At 36.9% G+C, this 24,918-nt stretch overlaps 1 non-coding gene across 1 annotated transcript; it reads right to left on the bottom strand.

Moving 5' to 3' along the window:
* Positions 1-14,999: 14,999 nt before the first annotated feature.
* On the bottom strand, positions 15,000-15,085 carry TRNAY-GUA (transfer RNA tyrosine (anticodon GUA)). The gene is given in 2 exon segments: positions 15,000-15,035; positions 15,049-15,085. It is a non-coding gene; the product is annotated as a tRNA-Tyr (tRNA).
* Between the last annotated feature and the right edge of the window lie 9,833 nt (positions 15,086-24,918).

Genomic DNA, 24,918 nt, shown 5'->3' on the forward strand with positions numbered 1-24,918 from the left:
ATACTAAATGTATTTTATAGTAATCATAAAATTCTTTTATTAAAATTATTATTAATATAACGAGTACATAACAGTCGATAACGTCAACTGACGACGTTACAACGACTATATTTTTCAAATATAAAATAAACATCTCCGTTTTTCACTTTTTCACAAATAAATCTTCATTTTCTCAGATTACCACTCTCAAAAGTTTTTGTAAAAATGATTCACACAATGATGATTTTTCCTATTGTATTGGTCATATTAACTATCATCATTATTGCTAATATACCACCGGGTGAACATATATTCTATCCTGCCCTTGTGGTTTTATTATCATACCATTATTCTGTTGTTTGCTACTTATGAATTTAAAATGATTCTAATTTCATGTTGTTAGAAATTGATTATGATTATAATTTATGTTGTTCATTTTTCTGAAAATAGAAAATATCAAACTTATCAAAACTTGAGTTTGATGCCCTAGACGTATCGGGAACAAACTACACATCATGGGTCATGGATGTAGAAATAAATCTTGGATCATTGGGTATTCTAGAAACTTTAAAAGAAAACAATACTTGTTCTGATCAAGATAAATTAAAATCAATTGCTTTTATTCGCAAACATATTGATATCACCTTAAAACATATGTATCTCACTATCAAAGATCCACATGTTTTATGGAAAAATATCAAGAGTAGACTCGATAATCAAAAGAAAATATTACTCCCAGCTGCGAGGGAAGAATGGAGAAATCTAAGGTTCCAAGATTTTAAAAAGGTAAGTGAATACAGCTCGGCCATGTTCAAGATCCGTTCAAAGCTTCAATTTTGTGGTCAAGAAATAAGTGATGCTGATATGATGGAGAAAACTTTCTCCACAATGCATTCTGCAAACATAACTATACAAGAAAATTTAAGATTGCAGAATTACAAAACTTTTTCCAAACTTCAAACTTATCTCTTAGTTGCAGAAGTGAATAAAGAATTACTGATGAAGAATCAAGAATCTCGTCCTACGGGTGCGCTAGCATTCCCTGAAGTTAATGCTATTAACAATAATAATAATAAAAAAAAAAAGAAATGCACCTGGACGAGGACGTGGGCGAGGTCGTGGTCATATTGTCCAAAACCATCATCATGGAAATTACCATAACAATAATAAAAATCATAACTATGTTCGAAATCACCCTTATGGTAATGGTCGTGGTGGTGGTCGTGGTCGTAATGGTTGCGGTGGTCGTGGTCGTGGATAAAGAAATAATAATCCACAAAATTATAAATTTCAACTACCATACAATCCCACAAATCATAATGTTGAAGAAAGCTCTTCAAAGAATATTGAAGATTCTTGTTATCGATGTGGTAAAATTAGACATTGGTCTAAGAACTGTCGAACAAATCAATATTCTGTTAATCAATATCAAGAATTTCTAAAGGGAAAAGGAAAAGAGGCAAACCTTGTGGATGACCTTGATACAAAAATCACTGAGCCAACAAGTGACTACTTTAATGAATAAATTTTCTATTATATGTCCATATCAAATAAATGGATGTAGATTTACGATCTATACCATATCTACTTTACTATATGTTTCCTTATTATGTACTTTCGTTTATAACATATTTTGAATGTAATATATTGATGAAATATGTACTCATTATTCGTTTCTCATATTTTGAAGTTCATAATGTACACTACTGGAGTGCAAAATCAGTCAAATGGTAGGGATCTTTGTACTGCAGACAGTGGTACCACACACACTATACTCAAATCTAAAAAATATTTCACTGATTTTAAAGCAACAGAAGGAACGGTACATACTATATCAGGTCCTGCGGATTTAATAAAAGGAATGGAAAAGGCAGAATTCATGTTACCAAATGGTACAAATTTTCTGATAAAAAATGCCTTATTTTCTCCCATGTCAAAGAGAAATTTGTTAAGCTTCTCTGACATATACCAAAATGGATATGATTATCAGTCAGTGACTACAGAAAATGATAAATACTTAAGTATCACTGACAAGAAGCATGTGATTGAAAAACTACCAAGACTTAGTTCTGGTTTACATTATACATATATAAATGTACCAGAAGCACACATGGTAGTTAATGAAAAGGCATGTGATCCTGTAATGATCAATCTGTGGCATGAAAATTAGGCCACCTAGGATCAACAATGATGAAAAAAATAATTCAAAATACACATGGACATCCATTGACGGATCAAAAGATCCCTCATGATGCACTTATCCCATGTACATCATGCTCACTTGGAAAATTTATAATAAGACCATCACCTCTTAAGGTTGAAAAAGAATCACCATTATTTCTTGAAAGAATTCAAGGTGATATATGTGGACCAATTCATCCACCATGTGGACCATTTAGATATTTCATGGTCCTAATAGACGCATCTAGTAGATGGTCTCATGTATGTCTATTATCAAGTCGAAACATGGTATTTGCAAAATTTCTTGCTCAAATTATTAAATTACGAGCACATTTCCCTAATTATACTATTAAAAGGGTGAGATTGGATAATGCTGGTGAGTTTACATCTCAAGCATTTAATGATTTTTGCATGTCTATTGGGATTGTTGTTGAACATCCTGTTGCCCATGTGCATACACAAAATGGTTTAGCCGAATCACTAATCAAACGATTGCAATTAATAGTTAGACCATTGATAATGAGAACAAAACTCTCAGTATCTGTATGGGGTCATGCAATTTTACATGCTGCATCATTAATTCGCATTAGACCAAGTGCAATTCATACATATACTCCCTTGCAACTTGCTTTTGGCCATCAGCCAAATATTTCCCACCTTAGAACATTTGGTTGTGCGGTTTATATTCCTATCGCACCACCACAACGCACTAAAATGGGTCCTCAAAGAAGGATGGGAATATATGTTGGATATGAAACATCTTCAATCATAAGATATATTGAACCCATGACGGGTGATGTTTTTACAGCACGTTTTGCTGATTGTCACTTTAATGAAACATTGTTCCCTAGATTAGGGGGAGAAATAAAAAATAAAGAAAATGATGTTTCATAGTGTGAACCTCAATTAATGTATCTTGATCCTCGCACAAAAGAATGAGAGATCGAAGTTCAAAAAATAATGCATATGCAAGAACTTGCGAATAAACTGCCTGATGTATTTACAGATACAAAAAGAGTGACTAAATCATATATACCAGCAGCAAATGTTCCAGCTCGAATTGAAATTCCAAAAGCTGGCAATAATGTCACTCTTGAGTCTTTGCCACGCCAGAAACGTGGGAGACCAATTGGTTCCAAAGATAAAAATCCTCGAAAAAGAAAATCAGCTGATAATGAGGTAAAAGAAAGTGTTCAAGAAGAACCACAAATCAATACTCCTTCTGCAGAGGAGATTGATGATGTAAATACGGAATTTTCAATCAATTATGCACATTCAAAAATATTATGGAACCGAAATGAAATGAAAAATCTTGATGAGATATTTTCATATAATGTTGCATATGACATCATGATTGATGATGATGATCCAGAACCAAAATCTGTCATGGAATGTCAAAATAGACATGATTGGGATCATTGGAAAGGAGCAATACGAGCTGAATTTGAATCGCTCAATAAAAGAAAAGTTTTTGGATCTATCATTCTCACACCTAAAGATGTGAAACCTGTGGGATATAGATGGATTTTTGTGCGAAAAAAAATGAGAAAAATGAAGTTACAAGGTATAAAGCTAGACTTGTAGGTCAAGGTTTTTCTCAAAGACCAGGAATTGATTATGATGAAACTTATTCTCCTGTTATGGATGCAATTACTTTTAGATACTTAATTAGTCTGGCAGTTTCTAAAAATTTAGAAATGCATCTCATGGATGTTATGACTACTTATCTATATGGATCACTTGATAGTGATATATATATATGAAAATACCTGAAGGATTTAAGGTATCAGAAGCAACTAATGCAAAATTCATAGAAATGTACTCAATCAAGTTGCAAAGGTCTTTATATGGGTTGAAACAATCGGGTCGCATGTGGTATAAACGATTAAGTGATTACTTGATATACAAAGGGTATACCAATAATCTTATTTGCCCATGTGTATTCATTAAGAAAACAACATCCAGATATGTAATCATAGCCGTTTATGTCGATGATCTTAACATCATAGGTACAAATAAAGAGATTCATGAAGCCATTCAACTTCTAAAGAAAGAATTTGAAATGAAAGATCTCAAAAAAACCAAGTATTGCCTTGGTTTGCAGATTGAGCATATGCCTAATGGTTTACTTGTACATCAAACAACTTATACGAAAAAGATTTTAAAACATTTCAATATGGACAAGGCAAAACCATTAAGTACTCCTATGGTTGTTAGATCACTTAATGTTGACACTGATCCATTTCGTCCCTGTGAAGATCATGAAGATATCCTGGTACCAGAAGTACCATATCTTAGTGCAATTGGAGCTCTTATGTATCTTACAAATTATACAAGACCTGACATTTCTTTTGCAGTTAATTTGTTGGCAAGATTCAACTCAGCTCCTACCAAAAGACACTGGAATGGGATCAAACACATATTTCAATACCTTCGAGAAACTACTGATATAGGATTATTTTATTCTAACAATTCAAAACAAAATTTAGTTGGTTATGCAGATGCAAGTTATTTATCTGATCCACATAAAACCAAATCTCAAACTGGATATGTATTCCTAAATGGCGGTACCGCAATATCATGGCGTTCTCAAAAACAAACACTTGTTGCAACATCATCAAATCATGCTGAAGTGATTGTATTACATGAAGCTACTCGGGAATGTTTTTGGTTGAGATCAATGACACAACTCATTACTGATTCTTGTGGACTAGAACGCGATAAAAGCCCAATAACTATCTATGAAGATAATGCAGCTTACATAGCACAGATGAAAGAAGTGTATATCAAAAGTGACCGAACGAAACACATACCTCCTAGATTCTTCTCATACACTCAAGATCTCATCAAAGACAACCAGATTGAAATGAGACATGTTCAATCCAGCAAAAACTCTGCCGATCTTTTCACCAAAGCACTTCCAACTACTATTTTCAGAACGCATGTTCACAATATTGGCATGAGGCATGTTCAAAACATGTGACGACTCAGCGATGTCTACTTGAAGGGAGTCAACTCTATGTTGCAATATTTTTCCCTTGGCTAAAGTTTTTTATCCCACTGGGTTTTTCTTTAGCAAGGTTTTTAACGAGGCAGTAACATGTAGTTGATTTTTAATAAAACAAAATTGTCGTCCAAGGGGGAGTGTTATATATGGCCAAAACTTATGGCCGACAACTTTAATAACACTTTTGATAAAGTAAAGTTTATTCGATTGCAAATTCACGGATATTACTGTGCACCTAACTGCACAGTGAATTATTATACTATAAATATGCGATCGATTGTAATCAGTGTATATACCAATTCACATATATATAAAATTTTATTCTTCTCTCTTTTATCTATGCTCATATATATATATTGATAAGAAGGCTTGTTGCTAAGATCAGCCATAAAAGGTAGTTATAAGCCTACTGAATTATAACAAATTTAGATTTAAATATTTTCAATCTAATTGAAACACATGTGAGGTGGTGGTGAGTGTGGCTTCAGTTGCAGATTTTGGTTGCTTGTTGCCGTGAATTTGTACAGGGTTCTTTTGTTTTTTTTTTTTTTGTGGCGCCTTTGGAATTGCTTAAGACGACGATGCTCCATGTTGGAGATCTGGTTTCAGACTTGGGGTGCAATTGGTCCATTGTGATTTGGATTAACTGAAGATGGTTCAGGATGCTCCAAGGTGCAAGTGTTTGTTCTGTTGAAATGACGGTCTACATTCTTTGACCATTGTGTTCATTTTATTTTTTGTTTATTTACTGCTTTATTAGTGTGATTGGTAGTTAGGTTTTTAATGTTGGCATTGTTAGGTATGTTTTATACTTTTCTAGTTAATTGCATTATGTCATGTTAGTTGAACAGTTGACGGAGTCCACTTGTTCTTTACTTGTGAAACTAGTCTTCAAATTTGACAAAAGATTGGTCACTAGATCAACTACGATATACTTCCTTGGTCATCTATTGAAAATGCTTTGTTATGGGTTGATGGAGTTCCGTTATAGCAACCAACACATTATCCTCATAATCATCATCACCTCGATTTCTTAGAACGTCTGGCTCCTTCGGAATAGTCACGTCTTCAACGATGTGAAGTTCAAAAAATCCTCTGTGTTTGATAGCATAGTGGTCACAACTTTTGAACAGTTGTATTATTAGTGTGGTTGCAAAACCCTATGAACGTCTTGTAATCTGGTTTTTTGTTTTGTTAGCGCCTTGTTAATTTTTGATAAAATTATTTTCGCTGGCCGTAAAAAAACAGTTGATTTGGGTTGTAGTATTGTCGATTGTTTGGCTAGCTTTGGATTATCTTTTTGTATGGATTGTACTTGTTGACCCTCGGATCTGTTTAACGTTATTACGTTTTTCCACAAAAATAACTATTAAAATCAACTATTGAATATGGCCTTAAATAGACCTCCACATGCTCAAAACATACAATTAAAAGCAACATGTGAAGTAAATCAAACAAATGTACACACAGTTAGACCGACACATTCAACAAAATTAATTTTCCTACCAACATTGATGGCGTGAAACTTGTAACATCCTGGTGAAAGATGTAAGCATCCTTAACCCCAAGAATTTCAATCCACGTGACCAAATGTCAAAACACATAATGTGGGCGAAACACTTCGCGCTGAGGACAAAGAAACACTCGACCACACGCTACGAATTTGATCATGTTATTGTTGGAAGCTTTGACGAGCCCAACATACCCACTATAGAGGATCTAGACTATACTAGACTCACTACACCAACACTTTGGCGTTGATTAGCCTTTAATTTTATGAATTCTTAGTGCACAATAGTACTTAGGCGACAGTGTCGACCATATATCATTTAGGCGGTATAACCGACCATGTATCACTTAGGCGGCAGAGCCGACCATATAATAAGAATAACACAAGTGCACAAAGAACTTAAATACAAACTAAGGCTTAACCGGGAAACTTAACAAAGAACACTTTTATTAATACAAAATACAATTACAATATTACTTACTTACAAGCTTTTCTTCTCTACTCACACTCTTCTCACTTCTTACTTCTTCTCTACTTCTCAACTCACTCTTTTCACAACTTACGCACAAATGAAATCAACACCCATATTTATACTACTCCATGGAAACTTCTACACACTAGATTTTTCCATGGATAAATATCTAGATATTTTTACCACATAAAAATATCTAGATTTTTTCATTTTAACATCTAGATTTTTCTTCATATATATATATATATATATATATATATATATATATATATATATATATATATATATATATATATATATATATATATATATATATATATATATATATATATTAATATCTAGATATTTTTTTTACATTTTAATATCTAGATATTTATATACATTACTAATTCCATATTATCTAAATTTGCATTGTATTTTAACACTCCCCCTCAATGCAAATTTTCTTCCAATGATGTCTTGCAGACCATTCCAAGTGCTTCTCTGAATTTTGTAAACTTTGGTTTACTTAGGCTCTTGGTGAATACATATGCAACTTGTTCATCTGTCTTTGTTGGCACCATCTTGATCTCCCCTTCAAGGACCTTCTCGCGAACATAGTGATAGTGTACTTCTATATGTTTTGTTCTTGCGTGAAAGACTGGATTCTCTGCTAGACGTATAGCTGATAGGTTATCACAGAAAAGCTCTACTTGATAGTCTGTTGATTGATGAAGATCTTCCATTAGTTGTTTCAACCATGTAATTTCTTGTGTTGCTGATGATGCCGATCGATATTCTGCTTCGGTGCTTGATAAGGATACAGTTGGTTATCTCTTGCTGCACCATGATATTACTCCCGATCCAAGACTAAACATGTATGCAGTTGTTGATCGTCGTGTATCATAGTCTCCAGCGAAATCAGCGTCACAATATCCAGTCACGTGACATTCTTTTATTTTCTTGTACAAAATGCTAAAGTTAATAGTGCCTTTAACATACCTTAAGATGCGTCGTACAACATCAAGGTGCGGCTTCTTCAGATTGCTCATGTATCGACTAACCACTCCAACTGCATAAGATATGTCTGGCTGGCATAGTGTGAGATAAATAAGACTTCTGACCATCTTTCGATACATGGTAACATCTTGAAGACTTTTTCCTTCATCTGCTCGTAGTTTTGTATTCGGATCCATCGGAGTTGAGATAGGTTTGCAATTAAGCATTCTGTACTTTTGTAAAAGATCTCGCGCATATTTCTGTTGTTCCAGAAATAATCCTTCTCTTTTCTGCTCTATTTCGAGTCCAAGAAAATGTTTGAGTTCTCCAAGCTCCTTCATATGAAATCTGATAGACAGTTTCTCTCTTGTTCTTTGGATCTCCTCATAGTGATCTCCCGTGATGATTAAGTCATCCACATATACTAGCACTATGGCTAGTTTTCCTTGATCTTGTTTCACAAATAAACTAGAATCTGAAGGAGCAACTGTGAAACCACTTTGTACTAAGAACTCGCCAATCTTCCCGTACCAAGCTCTTGGAGCCTGCTTCAAGCCGTATAGTGCTTTCTTTAATTTTCAGACATGGTTAGGATGGGACTTGTTCTCAAAGCCTCTTGGTTGCTCCATATAAATTTCTTTGTCAAGTTCTCCATGTAAGAAAGCGTTCTTGACATCCATCTGCCACAGCTTCCAAGATTTGCTAGCGGCTAAAGCTAGTAGAGCTCTAATTGTTGTGATCTTCGCCACTGGACTAAACGTTTCTTCATAATCCAGCCCATATTATTGAGAAAAACCTCTAGCAACAAGTCAAGCTTTATACCTTTCAATGGAGCCATCTGATCGAGTCTTCACCTTGTAAGCCCATTTACAAGATATTGGTTTTACATCTTTTGGCTTTGGAACTAAACTCCATATCTGGTTTTCTTTTAGTGCATTAATTTCTTCTTCCATCGCTTTCTGCCATTCTTGACTTTGTGCTGCTTCGTGATAAGTGGAAGGCTCAATAGGTATTGATTCATCCACATGAGCAGCATTGGCATACCTCGGATTAGGTTGCCTCGGCCTTGTTGATCTCCGTAATTCTTGCACATGCTCCTCGGCATCCATTTGGCTTGGACGAACCTCTTCGGATGTAGATTGATGTACCCCAGTTTTCCATGGACTCGTTTCCTTAGAGTACGATCCATCTCCTTCTTTAATTGGATCCGATATGTGCTCTTTATGTTCTTCTTTCTCTTTTGGATCTTCTTCTAATCCATGAGATTCTGGAAGCTCTATCTTTTGAGGTGACCACCATGAAGAAGCTTCATCAAATACCACATTTCTTGAAGTATGGCACTTTCCGGTATTTGAGTCACAACATCTCCATCCTTTTCTTGATTCATCATAACCGACAAAAATGCACCGAATTGCCTTCTTATCAAATTTGCTTCGTAGATGATCTGGTACGAAGACGTAACATACACATCCAAAAACCTTGAGATGGTTGACGGTTGGCTTGATCTTCCATAATTTTTCATAAGGTGAAATATACCCCAACTTTGTTTGTGGGAGTCTGTTAATCACGTACGACGCCGTCCTCATACATTCGGCCCAAAATCTACCTGGTACATTCTTACCATGAAGCATACTTCGACAAGTTTCAGCAAGGTGGCGATTCTTGCGTTCCGCCACTCTATTCTGCTGTGGAGTATTGGGGCAAGTTAATTGCCTTCTGATCTTGTGCTTCTCAAGATAGATATTGAACTCGGTTGATAAATATTCTCCTCCATTATCTGTGCGTAAGCATCGAATCTTAGTATTGAGCTCACTTTCTACCTTGTTCTTGAACTCTTTAAACTTCTGAAAAGTCTCCGACTTTTCCTTCATGAAGTAAACCCATACATACCTTGAGAAGTCATCAATGAATGTCACCATATACTTCATACCTCCAAGTGATGTTTGTTTCACTGGGCCGAAGACATCTGAGTGTATGAGCTCTAGTGGTGTCTTGGACTGATGCGCTGACTCCTTGAATGGCAATTGGTGAGCTTTGGCAAATTGACATCCAGCACATATTGTATCTGTTCGGATATTAATTTGAGGAAGCCCATTTACTATGTGTTTTACCAACATCTCCTTTAACTTGTTATAGCCCACATGCCCAAGACGTTCATGCCAAAGATCAGCCGACTCATTTTTTCGAGTCTTATCCACATATGCTGTTTCAGCAGATAGTACATAGACCAACTCTATTCTTCTTCCTTGCATAATTGGATTGCCAATCACCTTCACTCTCTTGAATACGGACACATCTTCTGGTCCAAAGAGCACATAATTCCCTTCTGCTGTCAATTGTGGTACTGACAGTAAATTCTTCTTTAGGTTAGGGACAAGATACACCTTCTCGAGTTGGAGCTTATAAGAGCCGCCTTCATTTGGAATTATTGTCTTTCCAATGTGAGAAATAGATAACCTCGAATTGTCGGCTGTCAACACGACCCTCTTTCCTTTGTAATCCTCCATTTCTTGCAGCTTTGTCCCATCGTTGGTCATATGATTTGAGCACCCAGAATCGATGATCCAATCATCTTTGTAGTTTATTTTTGACTTTAAAGTTGTTGTAAGAGCTTGATCATCTATGTCAGCTTCAACAGAGAGTCCAGCTTCTGCATCCCATGTTTCCTCATTAATGGTTGCTTCGAATGTGACATCTTTCTTCTCATCTCTTGCGGCGGACACATTTCCTTCGAAAGTTCGCCTTCTGTGGAATCTACAATCTCGAGCAAAATGACCCTTCTTGCCACAATTGAAGCATTCACCATTCTTTCTCTTATCATTTTTCCCGTATTGTTGGCGATGATCTCTTCTTCCTTGTTGAGCTCCCCTTGAAGCGTTGCCTTTTGATTTTGGGTGACCCTTCCACCCATATGTCTTACTTTCTTTCATCCGAGATGTTGCTTTCTTCTTATTGGTGAAAAGTGCATCTTCTCCGTCTTTTATGGTTACTTCATTCATCTGCTTGGCCAATGCCTCTTGATTAGCCAATAGATTCTCCAGCTCTATTAATGATGGTTGAGTAGGCCATCATCTCACAGCGGCTATAAATCCATTATACTCGGATCTTAAGCCATGGATGATAATTCTCTTCATCCTTGCATCACTCACTTTCTCTTTAGGAGCAAGCTGAGATATCTCACGATAAATAGATTTCACCTTGGTAAAATACTGAGAAATAGATAGACTTCCTTGTGAGATACCTGCGAGCTCATTTTCCAAGAGCTGGAGGTGTGCTTCATTCTTCTTTGAAAATAATATTTCAAAAGTTTCCCAAGCTGCCTTTGGTGTTTTCTCGTCACGGATGTGCTCCAATAGATCCTCCTCGATTGTAGTCTTCAATATAAATAAAGCCTTCCCGGCCTTGATGTTCCATTTTCTTAAGGCTTCAGCATTTTCTTTCGGTGGAGGCGTTGTGTCACTGCCATCAACTATTTCCCATAAATCTTGTCCTTGTAGGTAGGATTCTATACAAGTCTGCCAATAACCATAGTTATGGTTATTGAGACTCTTGATTCCACTGCTCGTACTTGCAAGATCTGCCATCATGACGTCCAACGTCCAATAAGCTTGGTCCCAGACCGATGAGCTTTCACAGTTCCTAACTGTGCTCCGACAGAATCTCCCTTAGAGCCTTGATGAAAACAAGTCGATGTAAATGTCCAACGTTTACCGATTTCCTCCACTAGAAATGGTCCCGAACGACCCGCTCTGATACCAATTGTTGGAAGCTTCGACGAGCCCAACACACCCACTATAGAGGATCTAGACTATACTAGACTCACTACACCAACACTTTGGCGTTGATTAGCCATTAATTTTATGAATTCTTAGTGCACAATAGTACTTAGGCGACAGTGTCGACCATATATCATTTAGGCGGTATAACCGACCATGTATCACTTAGGCGGCAGAGCCGACCATATAATAAGAACAACACAAGTGCACTAAGAACTTAAACACAAACTAAGGCTTAACCGGGAAACTTAACAAAGAACACTTTTATTAATACAAAATACAATTACAATATTACTTACTTACAAGCTTTTCTTCTCTACTGATGACGTAGGGTTTAGCCCAATTAGGGTCTACACAATTAACTTGGGCCCCAAGTCAATTAACCCTAATTCCCATCTATAAATATGGGGCAAAACCTACATCAAGTTCACAATCTCCCAATCGCATACAACTCTTACTCTCTCAATGAAAGCACCACCTCATACGATCATTCGATCACACCGCAACGCCGCCACCGCAAGTCCGCAATGCACACGGCAGTTATCGCCGGATCTTCTCCACGATCGCAACTCTAGGGTTTTTACCTACGGGTCTTGTAGGGTTTTTTCTCCCTTTGCCGTTGATAGGGTCCGACTATCGACCGGCGTGTAATTCGTTGGCCACCCTCCCGAGATCATCATCTCGGGCACGGGTTATTCACGGTAACCGGACCGGAGATCAACGACGTTGACGCCTAAAAAAACCCTTTCGCATTGATGTCCGTGTGTATGTTTTCCCTTGGAAAAAATATGCATGAACATTTGGCGCCCACCGTGGGGCACGATGCATTATGTCTCGTGTTTCTACCGTCTATCGTTCGGTTTGAGAAGGTTTATCTTTTCTTATTGAGCTTTTAATTCGTTATATGCGGTTTAAGTACATGAATATTTAGCGCAGATGTTCGCGCGCTTGCGCAAATGTCCACGCGCTTTTGTCCAGGTTACGCGCACTTTGCGCACAGTTGTCCTCGACTTTAGACGCAATTTTCATGCGGTTTTACGCATGGTAGTTCACGTGGTTTCCCTGCGCACTCTGCATGCGGTTCTTTGCGCATCTGTTCGCGAGTTTACGCACAGTTGTTTGCGCAGGCTCATGTGAACTTATTTTCCGCAGCATAATGAGAAGTTCGATACGATACTTGACAAAAATATCATACCAAACTTGGGGGACTTGATGACGTAGGGTTTAGCCCAGTTAGGGTCTACACAATTAACTTGGGCCCCAAGTCAATTAACCCTAATTCCCATCTATAAATATGGGGCAAAACCTACATCAAGTTCACAATCTCCCAATCGCATACAACTCTTACTCTCTCAATGAAAGCACCACCTCATACGATCATTCGATCACACCGCAGCGTCGCCACCGCAAGTTCGCAACGCACACGGCAGTTATCGCCGGATCTTCTCCACGATCGTCTTCACGATCGCAACTCTAGGGTTTTTACCTACGGGTCTTGTAGGGTTTTTACCTACCTTTACCGTCGATAGGGTCCGACTATCGACCGGCGGGCAATTCGTTGGCCACCCTCCCGAGATCATCATCTCGGGCACGGGTTATTCACGGTAACCGGACCGGAGATCAACGACGTTGACGCCTAAAAAAACCCTTTCGCATTGATGTCCGTGTGTATGTTTTCCCTTGGAAAAAATATGCATGAACATCTACTCACACTCTTCTCACTTCTTACTTCTTCTCTACTTCTCAACTCACTCTTTTCACAACTTACGCACAAATGAAATCAACACCCATATTTATACTACTCCATGGAAACTTCTACACACTAGATTTTTCCATGTATAAATATCTAGATATTTTTACCACATAAAAATATCTAGATTTTTTCATTTTAACATCTAGATTTTTTTCCATATATATATATATATATATATATATATATATATATATATATATATATATATATATATATATATATATATATATATATATATATATATATATATATATATATATATATATATATTTAGATATTTCTTTTACATTTTAATATCTAGATATTTATATACATTACTAATTCCATATTATCTAAATTTGCATTGTATTTTAACAGTTATGTCAAATTACTTTTGTAACATTTCAAATGAATTGGTTTTGAATTTTTAGCTATTAAACTCTTGAATGTTAGGTAGCCTTTTTTCACATATTTGATTTTCATATACAGAATAACATAACTAAGATATGATGATGCCCATATTTTTGCCCATATTGATCACCAACCGAGGTTTGCAAATCTGCAATGACAATTGAAGTAATTGGTATAACATATAAAACAATATAAAACGTGAAAACTGTCAACATCAAACATGGTGACGTTATCTATAGTGAGCTCGTTATTAAACAACTTCCAATTTCATCATTGAAAACGTGTCCTTTATTACACTTTTAGTGTTACTATTAAGACTACTACCTTCATATGTCATTTTGAAAGTTCATTTCTCAATTAGAAAAAGACACCATAGGTATTTAGTTGTTTTTTTTAATCATTTTCTAGACAAAAGTTGAATTCGTCCTTTTACTTTCATTCAATTTAATACGGAGTAATACATCAAACCATTATATTTTATTTTAAAATATTTGTTTTTAATTAAATGATAGTGAGTGAGTCCTAGTCTTTTTAAAGAAGTGTATTATGGTTGGTAGAAGTCAATCTTTTTCAATCTTTTTAAAGAAGTGTTGATGTGGCGTTGATGTGTCGATGTGTCTTTTTAAAGAAACATGTCATGGGAGTGGTCTAATAAACAACAATGGAAATAATGATAAAAGAAATGCCAGTATCCAACAAGCTAATTTTAAATACAGGCAGTTATATCTAGTGTTTACATATTAGGTATCATATGTGCTTGAAAATATAAATACACAAACGCATGATTAATTGAAGACAAATTTGAAGAAACAATAAAAGTAAAGTTTGCAGAGAGTATATTCTTAGTACAAAAGCTAGGTTTATTACAAAATTAATATAAATAAAAAACTAAACTAACCAAAATATAAATATAGTTAAGTACAATGTTATTGTAATAGCATAGGTGGAAAAAATCCGACCTGCCAGATTCGAACCAGCGACCTAAGTATAGCTACAATCATACTACAGTCCTCCGCTCTACCAACTGAGCTAAGGTCGGTTGTGTTTTATTGTTGTTATTAGACAATTTTAACTTTAAAAACATATGCATATGTAAATGTGTTATTAGTTATTAGTAGACCTGGCAACCAATGTAGCGACCCGACAAAATCGTCATTGACGGCGCCGCTAACTTAGGTCCCGTTACGTGGTCGTAGTCCCTATATGAGACTCATTTGACCAAAATTATGTCGCATTCATTTGAAATGTACAAAACTTACAAAGTTTAGTTTACCAAACGGTTCGACAACAAGTTTAAGTTTACAAAAGTTGTAAAGTATAAATGAAATAACTTGCGACATAATATAAGTTGAAAGTCACGGTTGCTATAAATAGCGTAAGTATGTAAACAAATGTTTGAATCCAAAGGTGCTATCACTAGCGTATGTAAGTATGTATGCTTGACCCCAAGCAAGAATGAGTGTACGCGGAAGCATGTATCAAATAGCCATGTATGAACCTGAGAAACATATAGAAAACTGTCAACGAAAAACGTTGGTGAAATCATAGGTGTTTTAGTAAACGTTGTTTTTGAACCACAAGATTTTGTATTTCCATAACGTTGATTATCTAAATCGTTTGCATTTCAAAAGTATTGTTCGCGAGCACCCAATTATCAAGACTTAACGTTTCCTTCCATAGAACCCCATTACAATAGTGTTAGAACATACACTGTTTCTCGAAAATATATTTCATCCGTAGACGGTAGCGAACCGTCCGAAATGAGGGTTTGTCAAACCCGTATGGCCACACAATATAAGTTCTCGCTTACACCCTGCAATTGTAACTAATGATAATCGAATTGAGGATTTTTGTTCTAACTCGCTGTGGAATGTTTGTTTCCTTGTACTTGTGTTCAAAGTATAAAAGTATGTAGTATAAAACTGTATATGTTTCTCATCCCATAATTTAAAAGTATAAAAGTTGTTGAAAGATGGGACTATGATCTCACCTCGAGTGCACGAGTATAAAAGTACTTCACAAAGTAAACGTGTGCATGAAAGTTGCTTAGCCTTGACCTAAACAAGTAAGTTGTATCAATTAACCGGTTACGACACAAGGTCGGGTGAAATGTGTTCAATTAGTCCTATGGCTCGTTACGACTCCATTAAATATAGCATGTGAATCAATTTGTCAAGTTTCATGTAAGATACAAGTATAGAAACAAGTTAGGAAGATTGCACAATCATTTGGTTAAGTTTGACAAAAAGTCGAACTTCGGTCGGTCAAAGTCAACGAAAAGTCAACACGTTCGGGTCGGGTCCCGAACTATTTTTCTGAGGTTTTTAATCATATATGAGCATGTTGGTCAAGTTTCATGTTAATCGGAGGTGCGTAGCATAGCAAACATTTTTCGAAATTTGACAAAGTAGGTCAGAACCCAAACACGGCTATTGCCGCGCCGCGGCCTGAGGTGTCGCGCCGCGACATTAGGCGTGGCCTGGTACCTGGTCAGTTTCAAAAGTTCAAGTCTTGATCCAAAATTCAATTTAGCACAAAACGCAAACCGTAAACACTTAGAATACGCATCTTATATCATTGGAAAGCTCTTTTGACAAGGAATACAATTAACTACCTTTCACAAGCAAAAACATCAATTACAATAACCGAAAACTCGTCAATTGATCAAGAAAGGTTTATTTTCAAAGTTTCAAGTTCGTAAAACGTATTTTATGATTCGGGAATCCAATTTACACATACGATATGCCGTTTCGAAGGTAATTAAGCATACAATGCATCTAAACACTTACTAACAACATTAACAAGCATTCAACGCATCAAAAGTTCATTTCAAAGTCTATCAAACCCTAACCAAAATTCACAAAAATCAATAATCATGTGTTTGAAGTTTTCTTAATCAACCTACGCATCAAAACGAAGCTAGTGATACTAGTAACACAATTAAAACATGAACTTTAACAATCAAACAACATTTAATCTTCCAAAATGCAAGATTAAGCAAACCCATTTCAAATGTTCAAACTAGTTACTTAAAACAACAAATCGAGCAAACAAAATATATATTCATGTTACACACGAGCCATAGACACTAACTAACACCATTTCAAGTATAAAAACACGAATTTAGAGAAAATCTAGAGTTTTAGAAATGTTACCCAAACTTGATGAAATTGGTACCAAAATGTAGAGGATGAAGAGAGGATCACGAAAATGTAATTTGTTTTGATGTTTGCTTCTCCAGTCGGATTTAGATGATGAATTTGTGAGTTGGGTGTTTGAGTTCATGAAAGGGAAGTAGAGAGAAAAGAGGAAGAAGGTGGGAGGTGAAATGAATGGATGGATAAGGTGGGTTGACTAGTTGGCCTAGTCAACTAGTTTGCCCACTTGGCAACCTCGGTCCCTCAAGTTTCAAAGCGGATGCGGGAATTAACCAAACGAATATTTTAAAAACGCTCAAGTAAACGAGTGATGTTATAATTAAATAACGAGAATATTATGAACGTTTGTTAACGGAATCTACGAATATAAATAACGAAAGATATTATATAAAAAAAAAGATAGTGTTAAAAATAAATTTAACGGAAAAACGCGGGATGTTACATTACCTACACCTTAAAAGAAATTTCGTCCCGAAATTTAGTTGGAAGTAGTAGTTGGTGTTTCTTCTTCGAAACTTTTGTGTTGTAAATTCTACGAATAAGTGAAGGTACTCCCGTGGGCATTTCAACGAACTTTGACGGTCGGGATTTTACGTTGTATTGGAGTTTGGTTTCACGATTCATAGTTTCAATCGGTCCTCCTATGAGGTGGAGTTTATCGTTGATAGTAAGTTCATCGAAGAGGATAACAAGTCCTTGTTTCGCAAGACACGTCTTTAAGTTTGATACGTAGAATTTAGGATGAACGGAGACTCGAATGAGTTGAAAAATCTAAACGGCTAGTAACGGGTCCAAAACGCCCCAGGATTTTAAAAGGACTAAAAATATCGCGGATTTAGCTATCTACGTTTCCCGAAACGGATTACACCTTTTCAAGGTGCGACTTTAACGTTACGCGGTTACCCACTTGGAATTCGAGAGGTTCACGTCTAACATCGGCATAGTTCTTTTGGCGACTACGATCCGCCTTGAGCCTTTCTTGGAATTGAAAAATTTTCCGGTTGTTTCATGAATGATTTCGGGTCCGGTGGTTCGCTTGTCACCTACTTCGGTTCAACAATTTACGAAAACGACAATTACGGCTATACGGGTCCTCGAAAAGTGTGACGTTAAGACTTGAATGATAACCATCGTTGTAAGAGAATTTGGTTAAAGGCAAAAACTTTTCTCAAGTAAATTTGAAGTTGATAACACAAATTCGTATTACGGTTTCCAAGGTTTGAATCGTATGTTTGCTCGGTCCGTTGGGTTGTGGTTGATGTGCGGTACTCATGTCTAAACGTGGTCCCGAGACTTTTTGTGAGGCACTCCAAAATCTAGAAGTGAAACGAGGATCTCGATCCGAAACGAGGTACATCTCTTTAAGGTATATTTGAAAGAGTTTGTTAGGACGTGAAAACGTTTGTTGGAACAAGTTTCTGTTTCTCAAGAATTTTGCGCCGCGGAAGATTTATCGGTTTCCGAAAATGTTCGATAGGACTATTCACCCTCGAGGCGAATACTAGTATAGTGTGAAGAGTCTCTCTCTCCATTGAGAATTTAGATAAAATATTTCCTTAAACGGAAGTACGAGTGTAAGGCGAGAGAAGTTTTCGCCTCGATGTGAGCATACCAAGCATTTTGTAGTTCGTCTATAAAAACTATAAGAAAACGAGATAGTACACACGTGTAACATATGTTTGAAGTCGAAAGAATTTGCCATTCATTCGGAAGCATAACTATGGTTCGACAATAATCGAAGATGTGTCCCGGGTACGGTTGTTATCAGTATTCTCGTAGTTGTCGGATGTTCAAACAAGAAAAAAAATAAAGTCATGTACATGGCACATGGTGGTGATTAGGTTGATCGAGTCCAATCACCATCACGTGTCACTAGAACTTTGGTGTGAATTACCGTAATATAACCACGTTGATCGAGTGTCGTTATATTACGCTAACTCATACCTCCATTCCCACATCACTCCATAGATTCAAGTTCGTGTAACCGTGAAGATCTAAAATGAACAAAGTGCAACGGCATCTCTAACGTGACTCGTATTGAATCGAAAGAATTAGTGCAACTATAAAGAAGCGTTCCCCGAGGGAAGTGTATAAATGATTGTTCACTTCAATGCGGTTCAAGTCAAACAATAATGTCTTTAGGCGCGAAAAGAGTAACGAATCATGATAACGAGTAGTACGCAACCGTAGTGATAAGTAGTGACGACGATACTCACCTGGAGTAGTGATGGTAGTAACACGATATGGTAGATAGTAAGGAACACCGGTGTGACACCGATAGTAAGTTGAAACGGTGGCGAATAACAATCTGGGAGACAGAGTTCCCGAACAAGTGTGAATAATGAAGTCGTCGTCATTCTTACGCGCATGAATCTCGAATTTACGTGTGTTACCAGGAAGTGGCAGAATACGGATTCGTATGATGAAAGTTTGGTACCATTACGGAGTTCACCTAAGAAAGATTCAAGTATATATGCACAAGTAGCCAAGTAAGTGCTATCTATAGCAAATGTATGTCAGAATGTAATGGCTAACTATCCGGTTGTAGTCTAGATTCACTAATGCGTCCTAACGACTCTGTCAGACACACTAATGCATATCCTAGTTCCCTACAACCAACGCTCTGATACCATCTGTAGCGACCCGACAAAATCGTCATTGACGGCGCCGCTAACTTAGGTCCCGTTACGTGGTCGTAGTCCCTATATGAGACTCATTTGACCAAAATTATGTCGCATTCATTTGAAATGTACAAAACTTACAAAGTTTAGTTTACCAAACGGTTCGACAACAAGTTTAAGTTTACAAAAGTTGTAAAGTATAAATGAAATAACTTGCGACATAATATAAGTTGAAAGTCACGGTTGCTATAAATAGCGTAAGTATGTAAACAAATGTTTGAATCCAAAGGTGCTATCAATAGCGTATGTAAGTATGTATGCTTGACCCCAAGCAAGAATGAGTGTACGCGGAAGCATGTATCAAATAGCCATGTATGAACCTGAGAAACATATAGAAAACTGTCAATGAAAAACGTTGGTGAAATCATAGGTGTTTTAGTAAACGTTATTTTTGAACCACAAGATTTTGTATTTCCATAACGTTGATTATCTAAATCGTTTGCATTCCAAAAGTATTGTTCGCGAGCACCCAATTATCAAGACTTAACGTTTCCTTCCATAGAACCCCATCACAATAGTGTTAGAACATACACTGTTTCTCGAAAATATATTTCATCCGTAGACGGTAGCGAACCGTCCGAAATGAGGGTTTGTCAAACCCGTATGGCCACACAATATAAGTTCTCGCTTACACCCTGCAAGTGTAACTAATGATAATCGAATTGAGGATTTTTGTTCTAACTCGCTGTGGAATGTTTGTTTCCTTGTACTTGTGTTCAAAGTATAAAAGTATGTAGTATAAAACTGTATATGTTTCTCATCCCATAATTTAAAAGTATAAAAGTTGTTGAAAGATGGGACTATGATCTCACCTCGAGTGCACGAGTATAAAAGTACTTCACAAAGTAAACGTGTGCATGAAAGTTGCTTAGCCTTGACCTAAACAAGTAAGTTGTATCAATTAACCGGTTACGACACAAGGTCGGGTGAAATGTGTTCAATTAGTCCTATGGCTCGTTACGACTCGATTAAATATAGCATATGAATCAATTTGTCAAGTTTCATGTAAGATACAAGTATAGAAACAAGTTAGGAAGATTGCACAATCATTTGGTTAAGTTTGACAAAAAGTCGAACTTCGGTCGGTCAAAGTCAACGAAAAGTCAACACATTCGGGTCGGGTCCCGAACTATTTTTCTGAGGTTTTTAATCATATATGAGCATGTTGGTCAAGTTTCATGTTAATCGGAGGTGCGTAGCATAGCAAACATTTTTCGAAATTTGACAAAGTAGGTCAGAACCCAAACACGGCTATTGCCGCGCCGCGGCCTGAGGTGTCGCGCCGCGACATTAGGCGTGGCCTGGTACCTGGTCAGTTTCAAAAGTTCAAGTCTTGATCCAAAATTCAATTTAGCACAAAACGCAAACCGTAAACACTTAGAATACGCATCTTATATCATTGGAAAGCTCTTTTGACAAGGAATACAATTAACTACCTTTCACAAGCAAAAACCTCAATTACAATAACCGAAAACTCGTCAATTGATCAAGAAAGGTTTATTTTCAAAGTTTCAAGTTCGTAAAACGTATTTTATGATTCGGGAATCCAATTTACACATACGATATGCCGTTTCGAAGGTAATTAAGCATACAATGCATCTAAACACTTACTAACAACATTAACAAGCATTCAACGCATCAAAAGTTCATTTCAAAGTCTATCAAACCCTAAAAAATTCACAAAAATCAATAATCATGTGTTTGAAGTTTTCTTAATCAACCTACGCATCAAAACGAAGCTACCAACGAAGCAGTGCTTCAGTGGTACCAGTCACCTATGAACCCTGGGCCCACGAGAATATGCCCTTTGCCAAAAATGGGGTGCAGGTTCGAATCCCTCCGGGGGCGATATTCAGCCTGCAAGTTCTCGTTGAGTATTGGGGGGAGGTGCTTTACACGGTATACTTAGCCCTTACTGGGTGGGCGGTATAGGTGTCAAAGGCACACGGGGTCAGGGTTTCTCCGCCAGATTAAACCTTTTGCCAAAACGAAGCTAGTGATACTAGTAACACAATTAAAACATGAACTTTAACAATCAAACAACATTTAATCTTCCAAAATGCAAGATTAAGCAAACTCATTTCAAATGTTCAAACTAGTTACTTAAAACAACAAATCGAGCAAACAAAATATATATTCATATTACACACGAGCCATAGACACTAACTAACACCATTTCAAGTATAAAAACACGAATTTAGAGAAAATCTAGAGTTTTAGAAATGTTACCCAAACTTGATGAAATTGGTACCAAAATGTAGAGGATGAAGAGAGGATCACGAAAATGTAATTTGTTTTGATGTTTGCTTCTCCAGTCGGATTTAGATGATGAATTTGTGAGTTGGGTGTTTGAGTTCATGAAAGGGAAGTAGAGAGAAAAGAGGAAGAAGGTGGGAGGTGAAATGAATGGATGGATAAGGTGGGTTGACTAGTTGACCTAGTCAACTAGTTTGCCCACTTGGCAACCTCGGTCCCTCAAGTTTAAAAACGCTCAAGTAAACGAGTGATGTTATAATTAAATAACGAGAATATTATGAACGTTTGTTAACGGAATCTACGAATATAAATAACGAAAGATATTATATAAAAAAAAAGATAGTGTTAAAAATAAATTTAACGGAAAAACGCGGGATGTTACAACCAAGACCCAAAGCTTAAAAAATGGGACGATTGGGTTTACTTAAAGACCCAAATAGATCTAAGCATATGATATCAAAAATTAATCTAAGACCCAAATGGGTCCAATAACATAATAGAAATTACTTTAGGACCCAAATGGGTCCAAATGGGTTTACTTCAAAGATTTGATTTCAGAGCACGAGTTCGACGCGAGTTTTCGACACCCGGTTTTGACCCACGTTTTGGACCCGCTTTTTCGACGCCCGGTTTCGGTGCCATGTTTCGGCGCCAGGTTTCGACGCCCATTTTCAGCGCCCGTTTTCGGCACGCGTTTTTAGCGTCCGGTTTTCGGCCCCCGTTTTTGGACCCCCGTTTATGTGCCCGGTTTCGGCCCCCGTTTTTGGACCCCCGTTTCGGCGCCCGGTTTGGGCCCCCGTTTTCGGTGCTCGGTTTCGGCGCCCGGTTTCAGTGCCCGGTTTTGGACCTCGTTTTCGACGCCCGGTTTCGTCACCCGGTTTCGGCGTCCGTTTCGGCGCGCCTGTTTCAACCCGTTTTTTCGACGCCCGATTTCGGTTCGCCGGGTTTGAACCATGTTTTGGAGGCACGTTTTCGACGCCCTGTTTTGAGGCGCGATTTCGGCGCGCGTTTTTCGACGCCCGTCCTTTACGTGCGTTTTCGACAAGCCTTTTTCTAGGCGCGTTTTCGACGCGTGTTTTCGTTGCAAAAACGGGGTCCAAAAAATACATCAAAAACGGGGTCCTAAAAAGGCGCGTGTTCGGAAGAGATACATTAATAAAAAATATAATTAAGAACAATTTTACTAGTCCTACCCAACCGACCCGGGTCTCGACCCATTTTAATTCTGACCCATTTCGACCCATGACCCGTTTCGACCCAAACCCATTTGATCTTTGACCCAACCCAACTCATCTCGACCCGTTTGCCAGGTATAGTTATTAGTAAGCCAACAAGAATCGACTACAATGATTCATTTACTTTCAACCATGACTCCTAAATCCTAATTTTTTTTTTTTTTTACAACTGTTAGGATCACTCATGAGACTTAACCACTCACGCGTTTATCTCAATACTCAATTCCAAACTAAACGAATCCAAAAAAAACTACTGCATTTTATAGCCAAAGGAAAATCTAGCCAAAGGAAGATCTAACCGTTGAAGGACTAACTTCGTCATCCTATCACATAACAAGTGACCACTTGAGTAAAAAGAAACTCAACTATTACCTTATCACTACACCAACCTTGACACTAACAAGAGGCTGCCAAAACATCTGAACATATAACTAACGGTTCAACCACACTATCAGATTGAGTGGTTGGTTGTACTGTAAAATGTAGGGATGACTAACAAATAAATCCCACAAATCTATGACCACCAAAGGTTGAAAAGACTGACCATACCTAAAATTACCAAAAAAATTGTAGTCTTTAAACCGCATAACGAAACAGCCTCGAGACACTTGAAACCATTGACACGAAACACCTGATATCCACTGACTTTTGCTGTATGTACTAAAGTTCCCAAACGATCCCCTAGATCACAATTTACATAGGAGTATCTGTATATCCCAACTTGCCACTAGTAGTACAGTTAAAATCCATCTTTAAGAATGTTTAGACTACTAAAGAAGTAATTATATATAGTCCAACAACAAGAACCAAAAGTTCACATGACATACTAATTATTTACTACAAGTACAGGTTAAGAGATGATAAATCATAATCATCATTATATGATTAAAAATACCCATAAAAGATAGTGTGTGTGTATTTTTTGGACAACCAAAAATAAGAATGACGTAATATGGTATTGGTGCATCTTAATAAAAAAAGGAAATTTTAATTGATACTTTGTTTGTCATGCTTTTAAAAAGTAGGAGACTATAGTGTTGTTACTTTTGGGTGAACAATATCTAAAAGTAATTATTTCTTTATATGTGTAATCCGATCTGATGCACTAAAGTCCATTGTCCTGGAATATTAGTGGAGCTACTTTGTAAGTGGTTAGGTATCATGTTTGTGGTAAGAACATTCATATCTTGCAAGTGAGGATTCAACATTTTACTTTTTTAACTAAGCGCCACGTCAACATTAAGGCTGATTGATAATTGATCCAGGAGCAGGACTAGAAATTGTATATCCTAACACACAGATCCACAGACACAAAAGGTTGAACGCCCATGTTAATATGCATCGGAGGGCTAAGTAATAAATTGCTCAAGTTGGGTTTCATACATCATATATATGCAGATATAAGATGAATGCCCAGAAACAACTCAGCATATCCAATGCACAAAGAACCATCTATATCCTGATCTTGATAAATATTTTGATTTGTAGTAGAATGTTATCAACAGCTGATGTAATGAAAATAATAAATTGATGGCAACTTCA

The sequence above is a fragment of the Rutidosis leptorrhynchoides genome, chromosome 3 (assembly GCF_046630445.1).
Source record: "Rutidosis leptorrhynchoides isolate AG116_Rl617_1_P2 chromosome 3, CSIRO_AGI_Rlap_v1, whole genome shotgun sequence".
NCBI classification, from domain to species: Eukaryota; Viridiplantae; Streptophyta; class Magnoliopsida; order Asterales; family Asteraceae; genus Rutidosis; species Rutidosis leptorrhynchoides.